The 22,897-nt window shown below is 44.8% G+C and overlaps 1 protein-coding gene across 9 annotated transcripts in view; it reads right to left on the bottom strand.

Annotated features, from left to right (window-relative positions):
- The window catches only part of APBB2 (amyloid beta precursor protein binding family B member 2), a 192,726-nt gene extending 184,749 nt beyond the window's left edge, over positions 1-7,977 (bottom strand). For 5 of the 9 annotated variants that reach the window (XM_042807681.1, XM_032999128.2, XM_032999127.2 and 2 more), the window contains exon 1: positions 7,895-7,916. The gene's annotated coding sequence lies outside the window, so the exon portion shown is untranslated. Of the gene's footprint in view, positions 1-7,894 lie in introns of all 9 variants that reach the window. The other 4 variants (XM_032999130.2, XM_032999129.2, XM_042807682.1 and 1 more) reach the window with 2 other exon arrangements.
- Positions 7,978-22,897: the final 14,920 nt, after the last annotated feature.

The following is a 22,897-nucleotide window of genomic DNA, read 5'->3' as shown; positions in this document are numbered from 1 at the left end:
ACATATCCAGTGCCAGCCATTTCACAGGCAAACAGAAGTTTCCCGTGACAAAACTGCTGGGACACCCCAGCGTGCCGCTCCACCTGGTGCATTCCCCCGTGAGACAGCATACTCCCCAAGAAGCACAGTTTTACACCCAGATGAGTATCAGGGACAGGATCACACGGAGATCCTGCCTCTCCTGCTCACATACGAGGCACACAGGATGCTAACGAGACAAGGTCACCACGTACTGCTGGTGGTTTCCTTAATACCACACGTATCACAAACACCCAGGCCCCCTACTGTATTTACTTCCAGATTAATCTTTCCATAAATTCATAGACTGTGCCCTATATGTATACATCTTCAACTCATTTAAACAACCTAATTAAACTATCTTTCCATTATGCTGCGTTTAAATCCCAATTTAATCCAGCAAACGACGAATTCTCCACGTGAGAGCAACCCCCCTCTTTATTTCTCTTCCTTGCAATTCCCTTTCATCTTTCGTGCTGGTTCTCTGCACAGCTTCCTCCATAGCTACACAATTCAATACCTTGCTAAGAAACATCCCTTCCTAACAATAATCCTCTTCGCAAATAGAATTAACAAGGCAAATGTAAACACAGAAGCAATGAATTAGTTGTCATATTTACCCAAACAACTGCTTCCACTTCCTTATAATGAAATTCTATATTAAATACATAGGATGGCTTAATGTCAAGCTCCTTATTTGCTGAATTAGGCAGCTGGCCAGTAAGCACCCTGCAGCATCTCCCTCCAACCCATATGAGAAATTATACTTATGAGGTTTCCAATAAAGGCTTAACTAATTTGTGCCAATATTAGTCACACCAAATTATTGTCATTTAATAACCGTTTGGAGGGCTTTCTACCCAGGGAACACAGCAAAGGAATGACATGTTTCTACAACAGACAACAACAAAATATATAAAGTTTATGGTATTTTCTTCTGTTCAAACAAGTTAATTCATAAAGGTAGGGAACATTTAGTGCCTGCCAGCTTCCTTCCCTTTGGAATCTGTCCTTTACAGACAATAATTATACCAGGAAACCTCCCTTCATAACCAGCTAATCAACATAAGAAAAAAAAAAAAAAATCAGTTGTGACTAACAGAGCCCTGCACAAAACACATTTTAGCACCAATATCAAACCCAAGGGATATTTCTTAAACACATATTCTACACTTGAAATCTGCAGAAGTAGTTTAAAAATGTTCCTTTTGGTGCCTTTGAAAATCAAACTGCACTTGCACTAAAGGAAAAAAAACACAAAATAACCTTCAACAAAAGAACTAAACACACCACCAAACTGCTTAAAATCGTATCATAGCAAAGCATGTCTAGTGCTTCCAGGAGGGTTTTCCCAAGGGCAGGCAGAACTGATGCTTGTCTGACAGGAAATATTACCTGGGGTGCAATATAATCCAGCAAGGAAGACAAAGGAAAGAGAGAAAGATTTCTGTTAGATTTCTGTAGGACGAAAAAAAAAAAAAAGTCAAACAATAAGAATTAAATTAGCAAATCAGTAGGTTACAACTTTATTTTGGCATAGCTACAAGAGGACACAACCAAGATTTTAGCAGAGGTTCTAAAATTGTGAAGTCCAAAAGATTAAACTGTCAAATACAAGTATGGCAGGAGTTTGCTTAAAGTACTTTACAGCAGCAGCACTATTCATAAGATAAAACAAACCAGAATTACAGACACTGGCTGTCTGGTATTGAGATCAGTAGCAAAAAAAAAATAACGTTTTATTTTGTAGTAAACCTTCTTCTGTCACATATTATTACTCTTAATGCACGACTAAAGTTAGTAGTTTATATTCATAAATATCCAAGAGTAAACTGCATCTGACTTCATTCATCTAAGATCACTATTCAGTATCAAATGCAGTGCAGACTACTCATAAAGGCACAAATCTGCATCTAGTTAATCATCCTAATTGTTATGCAGACCACTTTAAAAAGGCACTAATCAGTGTTACACACAGAATGTAAAGTTTGTTCAGCAGTAAAAATCACTATCTAAACCAAACAATTATCACATTTTCAGGGGAGACAGAAGCTCAGCACATTTTACTTTAAAAAAAAAAAAAAATTGACAGGAGACAGAAGTTAAGAGGTTCAACTTAGATCTTAAGCTAAATTGAGTTTGATCTTATTAAAGCATAAAAACCCACCACACAAGGTCTACTCATCATCCTGCTGGTGATGGAGGTCAAGTGCCCGCTACCTTTGTCGGGGCAGACTCCTACATTCATCTGAGCTTTTTTTTTTGCAACTTCCCACCTGACACATACTTTGAGGAAGGTGAATGGCAAGTAGCAAAAGAGACAACAACCCCGGTAGGGATCCACCGATGTACAGAGCTGCAAAGCCTAACACCTCTATTGGGCTAATAATTTACTCAACTGATGGTAATGATAACATTTGATCACCTGTATAAATAGTCTGATGGAGAAGAGTCAGTACGGTTTGTACGGAGAGAAACCCTGCCTAACAACCCTTTCTGATTTCTTCAAAGGTGCCAAACGTGGACAACGTACACCCATTCATTCCGACCTACCTGAATTTCCAAAAAGACTTCAACCAAGTCCCTTACCAAAAACTAAGGTCTTTCTTAAGGAAACTGGGCAGACAGAGGCAAGAGTAAAGGGCCTATGTGGAGAGATAGATGGCTGAAAAATAGAAACAGGGTAAGGGTAAGAGTAAAAAGTCTCTTCTTGGAGCAAACAGAAGTCAGCAATGAGGAATGACAGGGACCCGTGCTCAGACTTTGGCTGTTTGGCACATTCATGTGAGATAAGGAAAGGGGAATGAGCAGCGAGTTGAGGGAGTTTGCTGATGATAAAAAAAAAATGTATTGTGGTAACAGGGCCAGGATGTAAGGAATTCCAGACAATCCTAGGAGACCGAATCTGTAACACTGCAGAGGAAAGCTAATGCAAATAAACACAAGAAATGTAAGATGATGTACATGGGAAAGACGCAGCAACGGCTACATGGAACTGAGGGATTCCAAACCGACTGTACTCCTGAGCAACATCTTGGCATTATGATTTCACAGATACTTGAAATTAACTTAATAGCAGCCCGAAAAGCAAATCAAACATTACAAATCATTAAGAAAGAAAAGTAAACAAAACACGATTATGGCACTGTATAGCCCCAAAGCTCACCTACATGTTGAAAACTGTATACAGCCCTGATCCTCCCAACCTAAAAGGACATGTAGAACTGGGATAGATTCCTGGAGAGGGATGCTCATGGTCAGGAATGGCTTCCATACAAAGAATATCTGAGTAGGCAACCCTTCAAGCAGGTCAAAAGCCAACTTGAGAAAGACAGAGGCCTAAATAATCATGAGTGGCATAACGCAGGATCATTAACCATCTCTGCCACACAAGAGCTAAGAGCTGCCAAATGAAAGAAGCCAGCTGAGAACAAGCAGAAGGAGGGAGTTCTTTTACTCAGCCAGAAGCAGACCCACATTCAAACAGCACTCCTGGCCAAAGGCCATGGAGGCTGCAGACAGATCAGACAAGCATTTGGAACCAAAAGCCACAAAATGTTCTGAAATAAGGAAAGGCTGCATACAGCTCTGGCAACCCCAAGCTGAGAACAGCCAAAGGCTCAGAGGGCATCTATAGAGGAGGTTTACGAATAAGGCCATCCTGGTTTTATTTTAACTTGGGCATCTGCTTACACAGAGAGAAAAAAAAAAAAAAAAACAAAAAAAACGGTTGCAGAAGACAACAGATCAAAAAGGGAGCAGGCTGAAGGTGAAGGGTTAAAATAAAACAGGAAACTGAATCAGGACATCACACAGAGCATCCCAACAGCACCTTCTTCTCCTTAAAGCTCTGGGGAAAGCAGCAGTTAGTCTTCTTCCCAGACCCGTAATGAGACAAGAAAAGAGAAACAGGCACAGAAGTACTGGGATCCTGCCCATCAAGTCTGGAGCCCATCAGCCCGTGGAGCCGCGGCCAGCTCAGACAGGGGCGGGAAGGGGCTGGCAAGAAGATCCCATTCTTTCGCAGGGTGGCAGATAGGAAATCTATAAATCACAGAAACACCCACACAAGCTCAGGAAGAGGCTTTGGAGAAGCCAGAAGAGGAACCGCAGCCTCATGCATTAGATGTACATGTCTCAAGGTCTCCTTTTCCCTGAAAAAAGGGATATGAGTCACAATCAATGAAGCACATTATAAACACACCCATTTTCATCTCTCCTTGATTAATTTTCTCACATTTTATTTCAGCGGGTGATAGATTAGCCTAAAGTATAAGTCAGCCTGCAAGAGCTTCTCATCCCTCCCGACGACAAGAGACCACTTTCTGTCACAGGGCAAGGAAACCGTGCAGAAGAACTTGGAGGCATCTTCAAGGTGTTGCTTGGAGGTAAAACCAGCTACCACATGGCTTGTTCGAGTCCTGTGCGGTGTTCTGTGCTACGGAGATGAACCCTTGGTTTGGCCTGTCACAGCTGCTCTTTCATTTCTATACTTATTACATCTCCTAGAAGCAGTTAGGTACTGCTGACAGTCATCAGACCCATGATATTGCATCTGCAGCTGGTTGTATTCTATGTTGCACACACAGTATTTTTAGAACCAACTACAGACTTCCATACCAGTTCAACTACTGCAACCACCACGCTAGATAACTCTCAGCTGTTCTGGACGTAGCAAATGAGACAAACCCTATGCACAACTAGCTCAACAAGACTTGTTTTCAAATTTGCTTTAAACTTAATTTATTCCAGTCCTCCAGTCACAGAGTAGCTTGCAGCACTGGTCCCAGTTCACACCATCAGCCCCCGCAAAAACTCCTTTTGTGAGAACATTTATGAATTGCTTCAATAGAAAAAGAAAAGGTTTTCTGCAGTTCATTTTTTAACCTGAAGGATAATATGCTCAAACAGCTCACACACACACAATAACATATAGACTCCTTTTGCACAGTTTTGACTTAACAAAAAAGGAATTTCCACACAATTAGATGCAGCTGTAAGTCAACACTTATTATTTTGGAGGGGGAAAAAAACTAACTTACAAAACATTTCAGAAAGTGACCACTAAGCACATCACAAGTAGCAATACAAATTATAAAGCAAGCATTTTATTTTTATGTCAATTTTGAATGTCAGATTTTAAAAACAAGAAACACTAGTGCAGAAAAATCTATATTCAGTTAACTCAGACATACGGAAAAGCTTTTCCTGAGTCACCAAAAGCCTCATCTCCTACTGCCACTGCCAAGCACGCAATATAAACTTCCTCAATATAACCTAACGAGCCAGGTAAGGGGCTTGCTCCCACTTCCCCCATTTGAAGGTTGTTCTAGAACCTCACTCCATTTAGGGAAGAAACTCTAAATTCCAGCTTAAGTTTATTCATGCTGGTTTATATCTGTTTGTTCTTGTGCCAACATTGTTCTTTAGCTAAAATAGCTCCTCTCCCTTTCTAGTGTTTATATCCCTGCTGTATTTGCAGATTGCAATCATATCCCCTCTCAGGCCTCATTTGCTAGGCTAAACAAGCCAAGCTTTCCTTGCCTCCTCGGGAAAAATTAACATTTCTGTTCCGCAGCCCCTCTCTGCTCCTGTCCCACCTGCAGCATGGGTGAGAGGAGCTGTGCCTGGCACTGCCCAGGAGCTCGCACCCACCCCACCACCTCCCCGGCCAGCATCCTGGCCTAACACGCTCCACTGTCACCTTTACTTTCTCCGTGGCAGCTGGACAGCAGCAGCTTGGTTGGCGATGCACTAATGTACCCTCCAAACTGATGTACATCTCCCGCTCTGCTCTTCCCAGCAGTGGAGCTCCTTGCTCGCAGCAGGGAGCAAAGGCAAGACCTTGTTTCCTACAAGCATGGGAGGCACATATGGTATAGTTTGTTTTCAGCGTGGCTGATTTATTTAAGTGTGACTGCACATCCTAGGTCAGAGCTTTCAAAAAGCACGGCTCTGCTACCTGACAGATGTAATCAGTCGATTACTCACCATTACCTACCAACTCTACCAGGATTCATTCTAGTTTTTCACAGCCTCTGCTAAAAAATCCTTATAGTAGGCAATCTCAGGTACTCCGATTCCTCCTTAACTAGCTCCTGAAGTTACCGCTCTCTTCAGCTCTGACCCTGCAGCAGCCCTCTCTAGGCTCCTCAGGCATTTCCTAAGGAAGTCACCATCCCTCCTGACTGAGGGCACAGCAGAGTCCACCCAAGGCCCCACCAAAAATGACCAGTTTTGTAACTGGTTCCCAACTTGGCTGCAGAACTGAAAAACAAAAGAAATAAACCAGGTTTCGAAGTCATGCATCCCCTCTCCTAGGAAATTATTCCCACACTGTTGTAATCTACTGCTTAGAAGCCTCTTTCGCCAGGAAGGACACGTTCACTCATGCTGCTTCAGAGCCAAGAATCTTCTTCCTTGTTAAAACCAAGTGATGTACTTTTCATAAAACACAATAAAACTATTTTTGCTCCCAAAGAGTCCTCTCAAAACCTCAATTTCCCTTAAGTGGCCAAAAAAGCCAAAAATACAAGCCAAAAAGTATTCCACCAAACACTCACTGCTGTAAAGGAAGAACAAAAATATCCACACTCAGCATGGCTGTTCCAGGCAAGGAAGTTAATCAGCCAAGATTTTGTCCCAAGGTCACTGTAAGAGGATGTCTCTCCCTTTAAGTGCTAGGACATCTGCACACTTATTTTAACCAAATGCAATTTTGCAAGCAGCAAACAGTTTTAAACACAAGACAGACAACTCATTCAGGCTTCCAGAAAGTACTAGAGCATGAGACGGCAGGATGAAGACATGTCAGATCTAGAACAAACTGGAGGAACACACTGGCAATCCAGTGGACGCAGCAAGCCTGCAGCAGCTCAGCAGCAACCTGTACCTCGGCTCCTCGGGCAATACAGCAGATCTTCGGTGAAGCACTGAAACTTGCTGCAGATATCATTATCCTGCACAACTTACTGCAGATACCATTATCCGGTACGGCTACCACCAGCATCCACAATGCACAAAGCCTACCCATCCATCACCAGTCCTTGGGTTTAGTTATTCTGTGTTTAAAGCACAGAACTGCACTTATCTCCTCCCTAGTGAGCAGGAGCCCAGCCAAGACATATAAAACACTGCAAACAAGCAGGTAAGCAATGAAGTACAAATACGAACTATTACACTTTCTATTTTATTTCATCTGTCTAAATTCATTCTCCCTCTAGCCGCAACATGAAGTAGCTCTGTTGCTGTCGTGGGACCCAAGCAAATTCCCAAGAACTTCAAGAGGGATTAAACGGGATCCGTGTTTTGTTCCGAATACTGTATTTTTGCGTACTCCCCTTTGCAACCGTGCAATCCTCCAGTACGACTTAATCACAGAGCCGAACTCACAAAGCCCACTCTAATAATCACCTCCCAGGAAAAAATAAAATAAAAAGGCAGCTACTTCTACAGGCACTTTTGCCACTTTTCATGCCTTTTTTTTTTTTTTTTTTATCTTACACCACCACACCCCAGCAGAACAAGACCCGCCGCCGTTCCTGGTCGCCGCCGGCGGGCGGGAAGCCCCCGCTCCTCGCACCGAGCCTCCGGCCAAGCTCCCCGCAGCAGCGGCAGCGCCGCAGTCCTCGGAGCGGCGGGGGAGCCCCGGGGGAGCCCCTGGAGCGGGGCGGGGGGCCGGCGGCGGCACCTTGCAGCCACAGGCCGCCCCGCACGCCCGAGGCCGGGATGCGCCGGAGCCGCCCCCAGGCAAGGGCGGCGGGACTCTCCCCCGCCCGCCCGCCCGCACCGGCACCGGAGCGGCGGGCCCCGCCGGGGGACGCGCTGCGCTGCGCTGCCCTCCCCTCCTGCCCTCCCGGCCCGCCGCGGAGCGCACCTGCCTCCCGCGCCGCTCCGCGCCGCGCCGCGCCGCCCGCCCCGGGATGCGGCCAGCCTGCCGGAAACGCTTCCCAGCCCGCTGCGCTTACCCAGGAAACGATTCCGGCCGCCGGCCGCCGCCGCCGCCGCCGCCGCCCCTCCTCTCCCTCCGCCCCGGCCGCCGCCCAGAGCCGCGGGGGGCCGCGATGGCCGCGGCGCCGGGCCGTGTGCCCGCCGGCGGGCCGGGGCCCCCGCGGCAGCCGGGGGCTGTTAGTCAGAGCGGCTGGCCTTCCGTGCAGGGGCGAGGTTCATGCGTGGGGGGCAGCTGTAGCCCTGGGAGAATAAAAAAAAAAAAAATTAAAAATCATTGTTTGCTCCTTAGGGGGGGGAAAAAAAAAAAAAAAAAAAGCAGAGTCAGGCTTGTGCTTGGCAAATGTAATAATAGGCAGGTCAAGGTGAGGCAGTAGCAGTTACGCGCCTGAAATGCCACCTGATGTATCCCAGCACTCCTCCAGCAATGGCGAGAGCCAGAGAGGTGGATGGAAGCCCACCCAGGGGTTTGGGAGCCCACCTAGAAGAATGGGTTGTTTTTCACACTGGATATGGGCTCTGGTAGCAACGTGGGAGTGGGTTAAATCCCCCCCCCCAAGGCTGATGAACACCAGCGAACCTCTCTAGTCATGGACCAAGGGAGGGTGCGTGACACCAGCACAGCGCTCCAGGCAGCTGAGTTCTGGTGGGTCTCAAAAGTTACAGAGCCGGCACGGACAGAAAGAAATGGGGTATTCTCAAGTGTGGAAAACAAGCGAGTAAAAGGAAGTTTCCAGTCCCGGAAACTTCAGTGCTCTACCTGCTTGCAGTACAAGGGGGTAAGGTTGAGAGTAAATCCCTAGGCATATCTTGAGATGGATGATGAGTAGGAAAATCACAGCAACACCCCAGACAGTTAGTCGTGAGGCTTAAAGAAGACACCCATGGGAAGGTCTTTCTGTTTGAAGCCTTCTGGGTATGTGGGATTTTGTCTGTTCTGTCAAGATAGGCTTTTGAGATTACAGGGGAAGAAACTGCTCATTGCTAAAGCAAAAATTTGCTTTAGCAAATGGATGGTAGCTCAGTGGAAAGCATGTAACTGCTAACAGACCTTCTACTCCTACACCTTCTAACAATCTTAGAAATTCCCTGAAAGAGCTGATTCAAAACAATCAGCAGTAAAATACAGTGTTGTATTGAAGTGACCAAAGACATACAAGGAGGTCAAAGAAGACTATTACAATAATGAAATGACCAGTCTCCTCTTCAGTGAAAACACATTTAGCAATCCTATCGAAGTGCCCAAGACTACTTTAAAACTTCTCACAGCAGTTATAACGGCAAATCTATTTATCTGGAAGACATGATTTTTCCTATGCATTCCAGAACCTTCTTGAGTATTTTGTTCCCTGGCTTTACAACTCTGCTCCCGATAACAGTAGAATGCTCATGAACTGAGCACAATTAAAGGGATCAGTAAGATGAAGAGGAATATAGCATCTTTAATTAGAAATATTCATGGCTTTAGAAGATCATATTGACATCCACCAGTTCAAAGAACAGAAAAAAAAATAATTGCAATTATAAGCACTACAGTGAACAAGAAGAAGCAACAATTAGGCAAAGATGTAATAATTTTGAGAAAAGCACCTAAAAATTATACTTTAATATTTAACAATTTAAACGTATTGTTCTTGTTTGTAGTGGTACCCAATTTTTCCATTTGTCTTAAAATTGGTCGTTTAATCTTCTAATTTGTTTAAAAAGAGCAACACTTTTCTAAGCTAAAACTTACATTTTAACTTATATTTTAAGATCTGAAACTATGATGAAGCTTCAAAAAAAAGCCTCCAAATAGTTCTAATGATACGCAATAGAAATGTGTGATCACTATCATCTCCAGAAGGACAAGCAACCTCCTGAGACATCCAAAACTGAATTGTCAGAGTCCAGCATTTGCAAATCAAGGTGCTTCCCTCTTCAACAAAGCACATCATCCAGCAGGAGTGAAAGCTTTTACTCTTTGATGGCGTATGGGAGCAGAACTCTCCCTGGAATTTGCACTTTATCTATTGGAGAGATGCAAGACAACTATCAGATTACCCAAGAATATTAGTGAATAGCCTATTAATATATTTCTTTGACAGAAATGGCCAGGCAAGATACTCATAAATTCACGTTCCTTTGATGAGAAGTGTAAAAGCACTGCATTGTGGTTTTCGCTATGTGGTTAAAATTATGATTAACATTTAGTTACATAGTCTATATAATGCACTTTGGATTGCAGTGTAGCAAGCAGAGTCATAAAAGTGAAGCGTTGAGGAAACTAAATAAGGAATTTCATATACATCCTAATTGGACAGCCGCTCAATACACTCAGACTTCTCAGAAACATTTCCAGGTGGATGCACTGTTTGCACAGGCTCAGCCAGTCTCATCAAATATAGATCTCTTGGTTTAGAGCAATCCCTTGTGTTAACTTTCCAAGTCCAATGAAATAGCTCCTGCAATTGTGGCCTTCAGGCATTGGTACAGAGCACTTACTGCCTTTGTACTCGAGGCACAAACATCTCATCAAATAGTGCTTATAAACATGAGAAGGAAAAAAAAAAAAAAAAAAAAAAAAAAAAAAGGCGTTTCTATATTCTTTCTATATTATCAGCTCATACCGAAATCATTTCATCATCAGCTTGCTGTTTCTATGTGTGACCTATGACTGCAAATTTATTTTGGTCAAAGTCCATCTGACTTTGCTAGAAGGGATGACTGCCTGTAGGAGCCTCCGTTGGCAAGTAGCCCTCTGCTCCCAACCACAGGTCTGCAGACCCTGCTCCAGGACTGACTGTGCCCCACAGTGTTCTCTCAGGAGAAGGTCATAGTTTCTCCCCCTGCTTTCTTCTATATATCAGCTTTTTACTGAAGGGTCAGTCCGCATAGGGGGATATCTAAAGTACACAATGATCCCAGCTCTTGAGAAACTTGTTTCTTGCTGCAGAGGGAAGGAGCAAAGATGTGAATCTGAAGTAAGCAAGGCTACCATCTAGTGGTGCAACTGCACTTTAATATTTCAGAGGAACCAACACCATCAAATAACCTTTTGCTGTATATATTGATCCTAAACCCAAGCTTCACATAGAAATTTAATTAGGAAAACATAGAAATTTAATTAGGAAAATTCAGTTACGGCAGAATAGTAATTTTCTTTGGAACTGTTTCTCTAACATTCCCACACAGCTTGCTGTGGCATTAAGTCTCAATCAAATAATTTTCCAGAAAGAATGAAAAACACCATGAACACTGCACATGCAGCTAGAAGATTTACAAATTAGACTTGTAGCATGTAATTTTTCATTACAGGCTTGAACATGCTCAGAGGGTTCGGTCCTCTGGACGCATTGCTTCCCAGGACCTGTGATAAAGTATATATTGCTCCCGTTATTTTGAGTTCCTGTCTCATTAGTGCTCCCTGGTCAAGCATATAATGAAAGACTAATTCTGCCATGGAGGAACTTTCCTGTGTTACTTATGGAGAAGCAAAGACCCTGAGACATCAGTCTCAGGTAAGATTATTGCAGTAGTTTAATCAAGCCAGGAACTAAATCAAGGCCTCCCGTTGCACTCATGGAGCCCTCTCCTGTCCACTGCTTTAGCCAGCTCGGGCACATTACCACTACATTAACGAAGGCTGTATGGGAAGAAGTGCAATCCAGAGCAATTTGCAGGCCAGCAGTTCGCTGATTTCTTGACATGGCAGGCAAGGCAGAATGGTAATTTCAAAGTTTCTTTCTAGCTCTTCAGGAGTGCAAAGCCTTGCATGCAGGAATGATTGTAAAGTAACTTATAAATGATCTCTCAGGCATCTGACTAAATGTAATTCTCTGATCTCTGCTTTCCCTGCCTGTTATACAGCAGTATATTGAGATTTCCTATGGGTGAGGTGAAGGAAAGGTGGCCTGGTCTGGCCCCCAGGCACATAAACTCCTTGTTTACATGATGCACTTACCTAAACCCCCCCCTCATCCAGATAGGGGCACCCCCATTTTTATTAATCATTACAGGTAAGTTATGAGGGAGACAAGCAGGATGACTGTGTTAGCTTGCAAACAATCACAATATTTGAAATAAGAGAACTGACCACTGCAGGAAAACTGTCCATTTTGGACTTCTTTCTAGCTGGAGGGACCAGGCAAGGGCAAGCTGATGTTTGTAAGAAAAAGATGCTATTAATGCAGGGTTTCTAAGTGCCACAGCAGCTGTGTAGGCACTCTGCTAGAAGGGCGTAGGTGCTTTCAGAGCTGACCTTCCAGCAAACTCCATTTAATGTTTTACACGGCTCCGGTGGACAAAAGTACTCAAAAATTGCCACAGACAAGGCCTGTGATTATAGGTAGTAAAATAAAGAGAATAGCTCACACCTGCAAAGCTAATCTGTAGCTGGATTTTGTTGCCCTGGCTGCTTAAAATGGGAAGTATAGCCCTGTTTTCTGATGGGCACTGAAACGCAAGATCTCCAATATTTTCCTGCAACTGAAAAATAGGAATACAACAGAGATTTTGCAGTGCAGCTTGCCTTTGAGTCTACAGACTTTTGGAGAAGGCAGTTGTTCAAACAGCACAAAATAAAGCACGGCTTAAAAGTTTTAGGCCAACATCTCTCCACTGTTGGCAGTTGCTGTGTTTCAGCCCTGGTGCTCTCACACCTTGGAGCTTTCCCTTGATGTGCTGCACTGCCAGTTCTGGTTCCCACCAGGCAGCTGAGGATGGTGCAGCAGTACAGCTCCCTGTGAGGCAGTCAGGAAACTCAGGTCTCAGGCCAGAACGGCTAACCCACTCATATGCCTTACATGCATTTATAGACATTCACATCCACAAATACACATTAATTAAGAGGTGTGGAAAGCTAAGATAAAGTTGGAAATGCAAGGTTTACTAACAGCAGAAGGCCAGTGCTTTGTCTCTGAAACAAGAGAGACAAAAGTCCAATGTCTAATGTCCTAAATAGAGCTAGAAAAGCCCAGTCTGCAAATGCACTCAATGGGAATTTTGCCCCACGTGTGTAAACATACACTGTAAAGAGCGGCATGTTTTGCGTTTATATTTGCAGCTGCAGAATGTGATACAGTCTCATTGTTTTTCTGATCCATAGTGTAGTTTCCCTCACCATCTAAATATTTTTCTCCACGGATCCAGGGATTTGTTTCAGTGTGCATATTCATAAGCTAAACACCTCTGCTAAAACAATATGGCTCAAGGACCAAATGATGGTGTTCTTCATACCCACATGTACTTTGTGTAAACACTTCAAAAGATTATTTGTGAAATGGTTCTTCAGAAAAAGTTTCTCCATCAGTGACAAACACTGTTGAAACACTTCTCTTGAAGGCAGGGGGGTTGGAAATACTCTCCTCCTTGTATAAAAGGAAAAATTCTACAGAGAGAGGAAAGCCTCCCTTTCTCCCCACTGCTGATGCTCCAAGACCAGCCTCTGAAATTGCACAGGAGCCACTATAAAGTTAGGCTCAGAGTGGTTCAGGGCAAAGGCATGCCTGGAAGGGGTGATACTTCCCGACTGGGCTTGTTTCACTGTGTTTTTAATGTTGAGCCAAGAGTAATAACCTTTCACCAGCAACCTCTGCAGCAGTGTCAGGGTGGCTGGGGTCTTGCAATGCTGCGTCTCCCAGCTGGTAGGAGCAGCATGTACAACACAACTGCTTTGCATTAGCGATACACCGGGTGGTCACCATGTGTAAAACACTTTGTGACAGAATTAAAACTTAACCAAAGGGTTATGTTCTGCCAGATGTACTTCTGGAAAGTGGTTATTAATGTGGGATTAAGTATCTCATTTTTACACATTTTGAAATCAAAGCCTTGTTTTATAAGTACAAGTAAATAGCTACTGTTAATTTGTAATTAACATAGGAATTGGTGAAGGCAAAACTCTGGAGATCTAAGCGGCTAAAAAGCACATACTGAATACCGCTAGCATGACTAAGGGATCCATTTAATGCTTCTACATGCAGTTACAAAGTGGAGAAGCAAGAGCAGCTCAGATCTAGGTCTGTGAGGCTTTGTATCTACTGTGGTCACACTGAGAGAGTCAGAGTTGTGCAGCTCTGAGTGATTCCTGAGTCACCAGCCTTGCCAGAGCTGCACACCAAACAGACACACTACACTCTTGTGGTTTGAGCTCAGAGGGCAACTGAGCACCATGCAGCTGCTCACTTCCCCCTTCACCCCCAGCTCTGAGAAGGAGAAAATAAACACAGGCTCAGGATTTGAGATAAGGAGAAGGAAGGATGACTCACTCATTACAGTCATGGGCAAAAGACAGACTCCTTAGAGGAAGAAAAAAAAAAAAACATATATTACAGACACTAACAACAACACTTAACAGAGTAGGACAGTGAGAAGCATTACTACATCTTGAAAACACCTTCCCCCCACCCCTCCCTTCTTCCCAGGCTCAGCTTTGCTCCCGATATCTCTACCTCCTCCCCCTAGCAGCACAGAGGCAGGGAATGTGGGGTGCAGTCAGTGCTGCTGCTTCTTCCATCTTCAGTGGGGGAGCTTCTAGAACTTCTTCCCCCTGCTCTAGTGTGGTCCCCCTCTCACAGAAGACAGTCCTCCACAAAATTTCTCCAACTGGAGTCCCTCCCACAGGCTGCAGCCCTTCCTGACCTGCTCTGGCATGGGACACCCCCACACGTTGCAATCCTCCCAGTACGGAACTACAACAGCAGAGGATGCTTCTTCCTACAGGGTCTCAGCCTCCTTCAGGCATAATGACCTTAAATGTCCATGCAAGGCTCCTATCAGGCCATATATCAGCATCTGCTCCACCACAGACCTCCATGGGTGGCAGGGGGGCACCCCACCATCTCACCACAGGATACAAAGGAGTCTCTGCCCCAGCACACTTCCCCCCTGCTTTCTTCCTCCATTCCTTCACTGACCTTGGTGTTCATGTAGATGCCACAACTCTTCCTGACAACTCCAACTCTTCCTTCCAGGTCCCTTCTTAAATACATTATCGCAGAGGCACAGCTGATTGTCTTGGCCTTGGTGCAGAGGTGGGGCCGACTTGGAACCAGGGGAGCTTCGAGAAGCTTCTCACAGTAGCCCACTGCAGTAGCCCCCTCCCCTGCTACCCAAAAACCCCACCACTCACTCAAACCCAGGACACACACACACACACACACACATATATGTATGTAGTGGCTAGGAACTCTAAGATATGCCATAGGCCCTAGGAGTGATGAAGAGGAAGTAGTTTGGGACTGACTCAGATGCAGAAAATGTCTTTCCCATGCAGTCCTGCACAGCCAGCCCACTTCAGGACAGAACTAGATAGTCAGGCAGGTCTTAGGGAAATCCAGAGACCTCAGGCTCTCAGCTTCACTTACTGGCCTAGCAGCAGCTCTGTGCCAGCATCACTCCCCAGGTGAAGCAGGTCTAACAGAAGAACCATGCTTGAACTTCTCACAAACTGTCTGCAGCTGAGGCTTTACTTCAGGGCACTTCTCTAATTAAAAATAAAATCCCCACACTTCTCAAGAGTGTGCACATGTAGGCGAGGAAGTAAATCCTTTAGCACAAGTTGCTGTAAATACCTGGTATGCATGTCCCTGTTGATGTATAGGAGTTCAAAGTAGCTTGTACCTTGTACTACCTAAGTCGTTTTTGTTATGGAGGTAGAGTTTTCAGAGAACATGCTGAGCTGAGCACACCTTACTTGAGAATTATAAAGTTCCTTATTTGCATAAAAAAAGATGGGAGGAAGGAATGCCTTTTACATCTGGGTTAATGCCCATCACTATCCATCCCCTCTTCCCTCCCCTCAAAAGAAGATAAACTGACCTCCAAGGCATAGTGTAAGATGGTTCCTGCTGCTGAACTGGAGGAGTAACATTTCACAATAAACCCCCTTCACACGAGAGTCCTGGTCTACAGGTGCCTCTTGTCATGCAAGCAGGAAGAGTTCCTTTGTTTTTACAACAGACACAAAAGCTCTTGCTATTCCCTTCTTGCAGAACTACCTCTCGCTTCTTCATCCAACAGCAGGCAAGCCGATTTCTTCAGCTGCTCCTCACATTCCCTGGAGAAACGCCAAAGCCACGCTAGCATGTAAAGAGACTACAGGTGACAACAGACTTGGTCCAGAAGTTAGGTCCCTCCTCAGCAGTTTCCTAAGCCATATATCCTGTTCTTTCCCTGAAAAGGTTTCATTCTTGAGGATGCAGATCACTGATGTAAAGTGATATTTGGGAGGTGGCCCATGCCTTTTTCCCCCCACCACATACACCTGAGGAAGGGCATCTCTACCACCTTAAAAGTACTAGTAAGTCACTGTCTTGATATCCTTCCAGCTGACTGACAACATTCCTCAGCTCTTTTTTTCCCTACTCTCCTCCAGCTTAAGAGTGGATAATGCTCAGGAGATGATTTGGAGTGGCCTTTTATTTTGTTTCAGAAGAAACAGACAACCTAAGGTAAACTTTTCTAGCAGTCCCAGAGGAGAGGCTGTGAATGCTTTCTGAGTGCTATGAATGGCTGGTTCAAAAAGTATTCAAAAGCAAGTCTAAGGATAGGGTTTGCTAATTACGTTGTGACTGAAGCAACTAAAGACTGCAGGGGCAAAGTGGACTGGGGTGACCCCAGGATGGCCTGACACAACACAGCACTTGGGAAGAGGCACCATGTGTTACAAGAGAGTGTATTGCAAGGGTCAAGTGCTGCTATTTATGTATCTTGCAACTAGTAGTTTAATTCAACATGGCTCATCTTATTTTCTCTTGTGCCTGTTAATCTGAGGAATGCATTAACCGGTTGGAAATGTAAGTAGGGATGTAAGTCCTTATCACAGATCATCAAAGTGCTACTTCAAAATTAGAATTAATTATTATTAGCTATTACATGTATTACACTAAAACATTGCACAAAATGAGGTCCTTTTACTTGAGGTGTATATTTTACCTCTGCAGATAAAAACACTAATCCCGAGAATGTATAAATTAACAAAACAGAGACATAAGAAGGAAGGAAGGATTGTTCTCCTCCACTAGACTGGACTAGGACTGGAAAGATGGATTGTTCTTGCCTAGAGAGGAAAAAGGGTGGCTTGCTAACATCACCAAAGAAAACACCTGAGGGAAAGAAGACACATGCTGATTGCCCAGATGCCAATGTTTTGTCTTTCTTACCCATTGAGACAAGCCTTGCAAGATTTCATATCAAGTAAAAGCAGATAGTATATATAATTTCACTGGAAACTAAGACACCCTTGTCAATAGTAATGTCCCTCCTGCCTTTCTTTGTGGAAAGCAAAAGGAGTCACACTCTGTTTCTCCTACTTCTACCATGAAACAAAGCACACTATTGCTATGCCTCTGATAGACACCATCACCATATGGTGAACATGATTTTGCAGAGGAACAAGGTGAACATCCTGCCAGACAGATCTGAATTCAAGAAAACCATGGCCACACTCTTCAGAACTGAGACTGTCAAGGCAGACCTTCAAAGCTACATTTTAGCACTTTAACACTTCCACCTACAGACTTCCAGAAGAGCCATTGCATTCTGCAGAGTTTGTTTTTTACGTGCTGGAGGACTTGGCTGTAGTTCAGAGCAATTGCAGAGTCATTGCTGGCAGTCAATATACACAAAAGCAGTCCTTGGCAGAGCAGCCCCTCTCATCAGCCTGACCCTTTTATCTGCAATAGCTTCAGTGTTACCCCCTCCAGCTGAGCTTCATCACAGGTCAGCCCCAGAGTTCACATCCTTCAGCATGTCTCCACCTCAGCAGTACTTAGTCATTACATCTCTTAACCAAAACATCCCCTCCTTGTGGAGAATGGGGTAGGAGAACCTAACTTTTCCAACCTTTACATTAAGTAAATAAATACTTGTTTTTTGCCCCCCATTCCCAACTCAGAGCTGCTTTGAATTTCTTTTACTTCCCAGTCTTACTCCTGATTGATATTTGAGACATTTTAGCCCAGAGCTCCTGGCCCATGGACCTGGACAGCAGCTTCTGACAGCCAGGTGCTGAGCAGTGGCTGGACTTACGTTGTCCCATCATGCTGGGCTGCAGTCACTGAGACTCCTCACAGAAGTATTTAAATTAACCTGGCTGCAACTCAAGAACAAACACGCACCTCTCTTCATGCTCAAAGCTTTCACGGACCCAGGCCCTCTATAAAAGCAGTCATCTGTGCTTGCCCTTTTGATCCCTCTGATCTTCTAATTAAAGCTGCAAGAATTACTCACATGCAGGAATTACTGCTGTGCTCCGGACCATTTACTAGAAGAGAAGGGGGATGTTACTACCTGACACAGATCCCTGACACTCACTGTCCTTGCAGTGGCCTCAGATATGTTTGTCATGCTCTGTGTTTCGTACCTTGTGACACAGTGTACAGGTTCTGGCTGGAATGGAGTTAATTTTCTCCATAGCAGCTAATATGAGGCTGTGTTTTGGATCTGTGACCAAAACAGTGCTGATAACACATGGCTGTTTTAGCTATTGCTGAGCAGTGCTTGCATAGCATCAAGGCCACCTCTGTTTCTCACGCTGTCCCTGCAGCCAGCAGGCTGGGGGTGCACATGAAGTTGGGAGGGACACAGCTAGGACAGCTGACCCCAACTGACCCAAGGGATATCCCAGACCATTCTCAGCAATAAAAGCTTCGGGGGGGGAAGTTTTCCAGGGGGATGTAGCTCAGGGACCAGATAGGCAGTGGTTGGCTGGTGGTGAATGATTGCTTTTTGCATCACTTGTTTATTTCTTCTTTTTTTTTCCCCTCCCCTTTGCTTATTAAACCGTCTTTATCTCAACTCACAGATTTGTTCTCCCATCTCGCTGGGGGGAGAGTGAACAAGCTGCTGGGTGGAGCTTAGCTGCCTACTTTGGTTAACCCACAACATGTAAGACTTTCTCCAGCATCTAACCTGGAAGAAAGGCTTTCTTCAGCTAATACCAATTTTTTGTTTTGAAAAAGCTATATACATTTGGTGGTATAGCTGGACAGCAGGGATAGTGGTATAGCAGTGACAGAATATCATATATTCACTTGGTGGAACCTCTATGCAAATGTAGTTGGGGACAATTCCCTTACATCTGTCCTTTACAATTCTGCAGACACCAACGTGTAGATACACACACATGGAAAATGTTAGTGGTGGAAAATAAAGACAATCTTGTATTAGCTTTCCAGTTACCTACTGTATACTAGTAGCCAAATAATGGGAAGTTGTCTTGCTTCACAGCCACATATCTACCCAGCTAAAAGCCTGCCATGCTTTCCATAAGTTATGCCTGTGTAGTCCTTGTGGACTGTGGCTTGCCTCAGCAGGTTGATGGCAGTCCTACTGACTACTGGAAATTTCCAAACCAGAAATAAAGTCTGTCCTTGCTATATGCCATAATGTGTACTCAATAATACATTACAGTAACATTAGTTATGGTAAGCTTCAAAGTAAAAATACATACTCTTCTCACATCACCGGCTAGTGAAGGTTGGATTCATCCACCTAAAACTGGTGTCCCCACTGTAGACCTCTACACCTGAACTGGGTCCCATAGGCTCTCTTTATAGTCAAGGCAGAGAAACTGGTGCTTCTGAAGCACAATTTGTCTCAGTCCAAAGCTAACATCTTGTTTGGTTCACTGACTCATGTTCTCAAATTTCTTCTTCTTCTCGCTGATGATCATGAAGGCATCCTAAAAGTCCCTACAATAGATGAATGGACCTTAGTCGTGCTATGACTTGTCAGGACTGGCCATAGGCAAAAGTACTCTTAGCAACTCTTCAAGGATGCTGCATTTCTGGATAAGTCAACCTCTCTCAAGCACACTACTATGGTATAACTGAGCTGTCATGACTGCCCTCAGGCAGGATTTACCCCCAACCCAGCAGATGTACTTACAGTAGGTAATCACAGTAAATCTCAAATACCTCCAATTCACTGTAGGGTAAGTACAAATGGACAGTTACCAGGAGAATGGTGACATGCAGTAACGGGTTCCTGTGGCTCCAGTGGCTGCACCACCGTGGACCTGCATCCCGCTTCCCTGGGCATCACCAGCCGGCTACAGACACCTGTTGTTTGTTTGGGAGGTAGGGAGTAGGGAACTAAGGAGATTGCCAGGAATGGGTTTGGGGTCCTTCTTTTGGGAAGTGAGTAATATTGTAAGAAAATGAAGAAAGGCACAGGTCTGTGTTTTTTGCTAGGCAGGTGTGGGAAGTATAGCTGAAGATGGGGACTCGGACTGCCTCAGGGCTTAGATTTTGGCTAGAGAATAGGAAAATTATTTTCTAAAGAATAGTTTACAAACTCAGCTTCCATTTCAGGAGCTCTGCGTTGTCTAAGGCCAGCTTTGTCTCCTACACCACCTGCTTGTCATAGCTACTTTTGTTAGGAGATGTTCTGAACTCAAAAACAGTCCTCCATTGTAGGTCTACTTCTTCCTTACATTAACCTTGAACTAAAACATGGAGAGAAAGTAAATATTACCACTGAGTCGTACATTTAAGAGAAAGAAATCTGCCAAAAGGTTATATAAGCAGCAAAGGTTTTTCTGTATGCTCTTTCTAGATTAGACATCTGATCAAAAGCTTCACTCACAGATAGTGTTGTAACACCACAAGTACTATTGCATTTGGACAATGCAGAAAGTTCGTAAGTATTTCCAGTCACTTTTCCTGGTGACTTGATTTTATTGCAATAATGGGAATGTATTGTGTTAAATGTGCTAGGTACATCTACCTGCACTGAAGAAAGATGGTCCAGAGACTTCCCCTTTGCAAGGAGGTAGAAGGGGACTGGATATGACACAGCACTCCCTTTTACATGACTTCCAGAGGCAAGCATCTTTATGCAACTGCAGCAGATTTTTAGCAGTTTTGTCTTGTTATACTTACTGTTCATTTAAAATTCATATATTGATAGATTTGGCAGATTCTCCCTTAGGAATGATCACTCTTGCTGTTGTACCTGTATGCTGCTCATGGCATGCAGAGACTGAAACAGCTGTTTCCAGTCTCCTGCAACAGCCTAGCACAGGAGCCATCCCAGGGATGTCCCTGTAACCTAGGGATCTGAGCAGTGCCATTGCTCCAAGGCAGGCTGAAGTTACAACCACCATCTGCCACTGAGCAATTCAGAAACAGGATTTGTCTTGCCATTTTTAGCCTTTTCTTTTGTAGGCTACAAGATACTGTGCCTTGCCATCCTCTCAGAGCAGCTGCATGCGCCCTCTCCTACATATGTATCAGAGACCATTAGCATCATACTTGTTCATTCGAGTTGTTTTGCTATACTTGCATCTTACAGTGCATGAAGAATTGATCACCAGAGGAAAGATAGTCAAAGATAATATATATAGAATAAATTGGGCCATTTTAAGCTTGCTTATATGTATCAATGACAGTTTTCAGCTAAAATTTAAAGGGCAAAAACCAAAAATAAATTATACTGTCATTTCCTGTCAACCTTCTGGTCCTCCCTGAAAGTCTTCCGTTTTGAACAGCGTGTACTGCTCTTCCCTTTACTGTGATAGACTGAATGACAGGATCACAGGATACTTCAGGTTGGAAGGGCTCCCAGAGTGTCTCTAGACCAACCTCCTGCTCAAAGCATGATCAGTTATCAAATCAGCCCAGGTTGCTCAAGGCTCTATCCTGTCTGGAAACATAGCAGTTTTACTCATAAAATACAAACCCCTGCTTGCTATCCTATCTTTCCTTCAGGAAGTCTTGTTACGGGTAGAACCAGTGTGACACTGTATCTTGAACCTTTTATGGCTACACTTCAAAGATTAAACTGTAAGCTTCTTTCCCTAGGAGTTCTAATGAAAGAACCTAATGGTCTCAGTTCAAAACCATGTGTGGGCAACCACCTGACGTAAATGATTCCCCACTAACTTACAGTGCAGTAGATCTGAAGTTGTTAAATGTGCTTGAAAGTAGGCAGGTGCTTAGAAATTTTCCTGCACTGGGGTCCAAATCATTTTGAAACAGGGTGGAAAACCAAAGGAAGAAAATAATCAAAAGTAAACAGACTTCAGACATTCAGGTGACTGTTTTGTTCCGTGTTTGCATTGTTTGAAAGATAACTGTGAATCTTCTCTTGGTTATCCACAAGGCTGGGCATCTGGCTGCTTACCAGTAAAATCTGAAAAGCTGTTTGGATTCCACATGATTTCTAGTATTTCAAGTAGGTTGATTTTGTTTCCCTGTTCAGAGATGTTCTAGTCCAGAGACATTGCATGAAGAAACTGTCAGGTCATGAATAAAAGATAAAAAGCCCAATATTGTATAACCAGCTTCATTGGACTGGTTCAGGAATTGGTTCAAGCTGCTAAGGTGCAATCCGCAGACAGGTGACTGCCGTGACAGTTTTGTAATCACACTGAAATTTTTAATACAAGTATCTAATGCTTATGCTGAATATCAAACCCATGGTATACCTGATGCAGTACACACCGCAGGGCCCAACGCCCAGGGAGCCTTCAGGCACATCCCTGCAGACACACGCCTTCAGGAGAAACGGCGCTCGGGGGCTGGGCTGAAACGCGCTGCCCTCGGTGGCATCTGTCGCTTGTCCCCTCCGCCAGCGCTGCCCGGCCCCGCGGGGACAAGGGAGCGGGGGACTGGGGGGGGGGGGGAACCGGGGGAGGTCTGGGGGGAGGGGGGGGCCGCTGCCGCCACCTCAGCCCCGCCGCTTCTAGCACCTTCTCCACACCGACGTACAGCGGGCCGGGGTCCGCCCCGTCGCGGCCGCGCCCCGCTCCCGCGGAGGCAGCGGGACTCGGGTGGGGCAGTGCCCCCGGCCCACCCCCGCAGCCCCGGCCGGGCTCCCCCCCGCCCCGCGGCTCTCTGACACCGACACCCCGCTACCCCCCCCCGCCCCTCACGGCCTTTTCGTTCCGCGGCGCAACCACCCGCCCCGGCTGGCACCCCTCCCCCCGCGCTTTGGTCGTGCCCCG

The sequence above is a fragment of the Tyto alba genome, unplaced genomic scaffold, assembly GCF_018691265.1.
Source record: "Tyto alba isolate M040663 unplaced genomic scaffold, T.alba_DEE_v4.0 Super-Scaffold_6, whole genome shotgun sequence".
Lineage (NCBI taxonomy): Eukaryota > Metazoa > Chordata > Aves > Strigiformes > Tytonidae > Tyto > Tyto alba.
Note: the sequence above shows the minus strand (reverse complement) of the source record. Positions and strands in the feature narration are given on the sequence as shown.